General features: G+C 35.1%; 1 pseudogene; it reads left to right on the top strand.

The window, feature by feature from the left end:
* Positions 1 to 1,688: 1,688 nt before the first annotated feature.
* The window catches only part of LOC105741270, a 97,415-nt pseudogene continuing 93,497 nt past the window's right edge, over positions 1,689 to 5,606 (top strand).

A 5,606-nucleotide genomic window follows, 5' to 3' on the forward strand; every position in this document is an offset into this window, starting at 1 on the left:
TTTAAAAGATTAGATTTCAGGTATTCTAGGACTAAAACCTTTATGCATGAAATAGTTATGTGCTGTCACTGTTTTTATTCCTTTTAGTAACAGTTTTGTTATCTTATGGAACAGTTTGGTAACTACAAAATAGTATTTGTGACTTTGATTTGTTTGTACATTGTCTGGCTTAATAATACTAAGCAACAACCTTATATAGTTATGGAGATGGGATTCATTTTTTAAAAAAATTGTGCCACTAATACATTATATTAGTCCATTCTTTAGTTAAAAACAATAAATAATAAGAGACCAGTAAATAATCAAACCAATAAATAAGATTCTATATTTTTAAAAAAATATTTTGCATGAAATAGATATTAGCAAGTATTTTAAACAATACATGGTCCTGTTCACTATGATTTATACATTAAGATACATTCATTTTCCCAAGGCTTTACGAAAAATAAATGGCTTCTTTTTAATTATTGGTGATGGTACAAACTATGCCATTATCATTGCCATCCCAACATATCATTGATACTTGTACTTCTAAGCTGGGAAGAAAACTTGAAATGAATTTGTGTGGTTATGGAGAAGTCACAGGTCTTCAGCATTAGTTATTCTTGAGTGACTGTATTAAGCAAAATTAATAGCGTTATTAGGGCATTGTTGCATTAGAGAGGGCTTATTACAAAGTTTATTATCTAATTCTTCAGTTACTTTTTCTTAAAACATTAAACAGTTTTAGCACAAGAAGTTAAAAACAGTTTGAAAATCACACAGTACATATAGCCTTATATTATAAAATAAGGAAATTCAGCCCTGCCACATGTTGTCATCTTTGATCTTAATCCTGAGATAGTCCGTATTAACCTTTTAAAGCATTTTTACATTCTCTCCAGATCGCTAACTAATATATTAATGATACCATTTCTAAATTAGCTTGAGTATTCTCTAGTGATGTCCTACTATCATACTTGATGGTGTAGCAAATTTAAATGAATATCTTCCTAACTTGCCACTTCCACAGTTTATTCTCAGTTCTACTGTTCATTACTTCTGAAATCTTAGATGGAATTCAGCCTCCATTTTTAGCTCTATATCTGATTGCTCACTTCATATGAAGAAATCAGGAGATTCTTCTCTAAATAGAAGAGTGGTGAGTGGCAATATCCCATCCTCTCCAAGATTTGAAATCCAGATCTTGGAAAATTAAAACTTTTTGAACAAAAAACTCAAAACAGAAAGAAAAAATAGGTCACCAGTAACCAGGAAATAACTAATAGGAAAATTAAAAGCTATGGAGAAACTTAAAAGACACAGCACAATTCAGAGAAGAGAAGAAACAGTCTGCACTTTCTTTGGCTCACAACTTGTAAAAACAGGAGAATGAATCCACAGAGACAAATTGAATGCTAGGTACTTCAGACCTCAGAGTGAAAGACAGTGTTGGGAGAGAACAGCAGTTGCTGCTATCCACATACACAATGAGAATATACTCTCACAGGAATCCTTCAGAAGGCAACAATCTAATGAATCATCCCAGATCAAGTGCCTGCTACATCCAGGGAGAACATTTCCTCAGATGTCATTTCAGGATAGGATAGACTATTTGAACAGACAAGTCAGAGCAGCCACAGAGGGCATTACTTCAAGGTTCCTAGGGTTGTTCAGCCACACTGACTAGATAAGACACAGTTGAGAACATGGCCATAATCCAGGAGCAAGATCGTAAAAGACGCTTTGAGACTTTAAGCCAAAAGACACAGGCACCTCTGCATGGTTTGGTGCTGTTTGCAGTCTGAGTCACTGTCGATTACAATCACCAAACATTAGAGCCCTTGCTCAATTTCTACAGCTTCCTTCTACCTGCATCCATCATGGATCAAGGGTTAGACTATCTTCTTTATCTACCAGCATGAGCAACAGCGTGTTTTAATTTACACACTGCCCAAAATTTATAGGTTGCTGAAGAAAATGACACATTCAAAGTTACAGAGAACTCAGTAAAATATTGGAATATTGGAATATTTTGCTGAATTCATGCACCTACAATATTGAAATGGCATTGTAATTTCCTTCTCTGACAAAAACAAACCAAAAAAAGGGGGAAACAAATGAAAGACCATTTGGATCTGTACACTCAAAATAGTTGGGAAACATATACAGCTGCATTCTCTTAATTCAATGAATAGAGAGATTTGTTATAATAATGTATGTGAACAGGATATTATGTCAGCATCTTGTACAATGAATAACCACTAAGAAAACAATATGCAATGTATTAATTATTGAAACTATGCTAGCAATGAGGTTTGAAATTGTCTCATTGCTATTTGTTTCTCAGTAAAATTATTCTTTCCATAATTTTATAGAGAAATAAATAGCAGAGACAGTTTCAAATCAAATTGGTAGGACAGTTTCAATAATTAACACATTGCATACTGCCTTCCTAGTGGTTATTTGTTGTACAATATGCAGACATGATATCTTATTTACAAACACTAATAGAACAAATCCCTATATTCATTGAAATGAGAGAATGTAGCTATATATCTATCCCAACATTTTTGAATACACAGATGCAAAATGGTCATTCATCTGTATCCCCTTTTTTGTTTAGATCTGTCATTTAAATATTATACGTGTGTGAACCCAGCAAAATATTCCAAAATAGTCCAGTAGTTCACAATAGTACTGGTTCTTCCACTTGACTGTCAATGTCAGAAGTTGTTGACCTGAGTCCCCTACAGCTCAACATAACAACATGGCTTACTTCTTATACTTCGTTTTTATACTTTTCCGCTGGATGGTTAAGACAAAGATGAAGTTTTACATAATCAAGAATTATAGCTTTTGGATCTAATAAGGCAGTCAAATTCCCTCAGGATTTATCCTGAGAACCTGTACCTAAGATTGTAGATCCGTTTTCAGTGTCAGCCATGTGGATGCGTCATGGCAATGCCTTGGACAATTTGCTCTCTATGAAAGCCTGAGAGAATGTTTTCTCTCCAAGTGACTCTCCTTATGCATGCTCTGCATCAAAGATCACATTCTCTGTGTCCCCATAATCACCTTGATCAGAAAATTTGGGATAAAACTGAGTTACATGATGTTACACCATAGGTTCTCCAATGTCCTGAATCTTCATTGACTTTTCATGATAAGCTGAACGTATTCAGAAGACCAGAATGACAAGGACTCCTAGCATGAATCTACTATTACTAATTGCCATAGTCAGTGCAGTTGTTTAGTTTGCAGGTGTCAGTATACATAGTCAGTAAGGGTGAGAATCCTTCCAATTAACTGCTAGATTTGAAAATCTTTTGAAGATTCTCAGGATGATTGCCTTACCCAATTGTACATATAAATGTATGGCTTGCCTCTGTCATGTTTCCTAGCTCTTTGCCTTGCTCTCTACTCATTGTCTAGTCTGTAAGTTCTTCCTTTACTTTAAGTTGTATTGTAGTTTTTAATTGTATTTCTTCTTTTGAGTTCTTCTAATAGGGAAAATATAAGATATTTTCATATGTTGCTCTGATTTATTTCACTTATGAGTATATCTTCAAGAGGCATCCATTTCAATATAAAGCCTTCGAGTTTATCATTGTTTTTAGCTGAGTAATATTCCATTGTATAAAAATACCACATCTTTTTTCATTCATTCCTCAGGTGATGGGCATCTTGGTTGATTGCAAGATTTGGCTATCACAAATTGTGCTACTATAAACATAGGTACACATATATAACTATGATACGATGCTTTCAGATCCTCAGAGAAAATTCCTAATAAGGGAATAGCTGGGTTAAATGGGATTTCTGGTCCTAGTTTTCTAAGTAGTCTCCACACTGATTTCCATAATGTTTGCACCAGACTACATTCTCACTAGCAGTGGAGGATTCCTTTCTCCCCACAGCCCCTCCAACATTTGTTGCTGGTTGATTTCTTTTTTTAATTTTTATTTATTTATTTGAGAGAGAGAGAGAGAGAGAGAGAGAGAGAGAGAGAGAGAGAGAGAGAGAGAGAGAGAGAGAGAGAGAGAGAGAGAGAGAGGCCAGCTCAGCCCACCAGGGGGCAGGGCTGGCTGGCATGTGGTGCTGGGGCATTGAACCGCGGTCCCTGATGCTTTTGCTAAGCTTGTTCTAAGTAGGTGCTTTAGACCACTGAGCCATCTCTCCAGCCCGATTTCTTTATATTATTGCTGGGTTGAGATGATATCTCAATGTTGTTTTAATTTGCATTTCATGGATGATTAGAGATGTGGATTTTTTTTTAATATATTAATTCGCTTCCTTAATTTCATTCTCTGAGAAGTGTGTGTTCATCTTGGATGCTCATTTCTGGACATTAATTTTGAGGCCCTAATGCTCTTTTACTTCTTTATAAATTCTAGAGAGCATACGTTTGTCTCAGTACTTATTTGTCAAGATTTTTTCCAAATTTATGGATTGTTTTTTCATTTTCTTAGTAATTTCTTTAGACGTGCAAAAACTTCTCAATAAGAGCAGGTCCCAGTTGTTAATTCTTTTGTTTCTGACGTGATTTGATTTCTGTTCATGAACTCTTTGCCTACCTCTCTGTCTTCTAGAGTTCCTCCTACTTTCTCTTCCAGGGGATTTAGTGTTTCTGTTTTAATGTTCAGATCTTTTATCCATTTTGATTTTAGTTTAGTACATGGTGATAGACCTGGGTCAAGTTTTAGTTTTCGGCATGTAGAGAGCCAGTTTTTCCAGCACCATTTGTTAAAGAGGCTATATTTCTTCCGATGAGATATCCCTTTATTCAAAGATAAGGTGGCTGAGTGTGTTCATAGAGAATTCAGCATCTTCTATTCTATTCCATTGATCCTTGGGTCTATTTCGTGGCCAATATCATGCTAATTATAGCACAGTAGCCTTGTAGTGTAATTTCAAGACAGGAATTGTAATACTGCCTGCCTTGTCTTTTTTGCCCAGCATAACATTTGCTATTCTAGGCATTTTCTGGTTTCAAATAAATTTCATTAATGAATATTCTATGTCTGTGAGTTATGTTGGTGGTAGATTGATAGGGATTGCTTTAAATCTATACAGCAATTTTGGGAGCATGGCCATCTTCACAAAGTTCGTTCTTCCTATTAAGGAGCAGGGAATATCTTTCCATTTTCTGAAATCCTCTACCATCTCTTTTTAAAGAATACTGTAATTTTCCTTGAAAAGATCTTTTACTTCCTTAGTTAGATGAATTCCAAGGTATTTCCTTTTCCTCAGTGCTATTGTAAAAGGTATTGTATGTATAAATTCCTTCTCAGTGTGTTTGTTATCTGTGTAGAGGAATGCTACTGACTTTTGGGTACTGACGTTGTATCCTGCTATGTTACTGAATTTGTATATTACTTCTAGCAGCTTCTGGTTGGTGTGTTTTGGATCTTCCATGTAAAGTATCATGTCATCTGCAAAAAAAAATAATTTAACTTCTTCTTTACCTATTCTTATTCCTTTTATTTCTTTCTCTTGTCTAGTGGCTGTAGCACATGAATCCAGAACTGTATTGAATAGGAGTGTTGAGAGCGGACATCCTCATCTTGTCCCAGATGTGACAATAAAAGATTTCAGGTTTTCCCATTTAGAATTCTTTTTTTTTT

Source organism: Octodon degus, unplaced genomic scaffold (assembly GCF_000260255.1).
Source record: "Octodon degus isolate 3935 unplaced genomic scaffold, OctDeg1.0 scaffold00385, whole genome shotgun sequence".
Classification (NCBI taxonomy): domain Eukaryota; kingdom Metazoa; phylum Chordata; class Mammalia; order Rodentia; family Octodontidae; genus Octodon; species Octodon degus.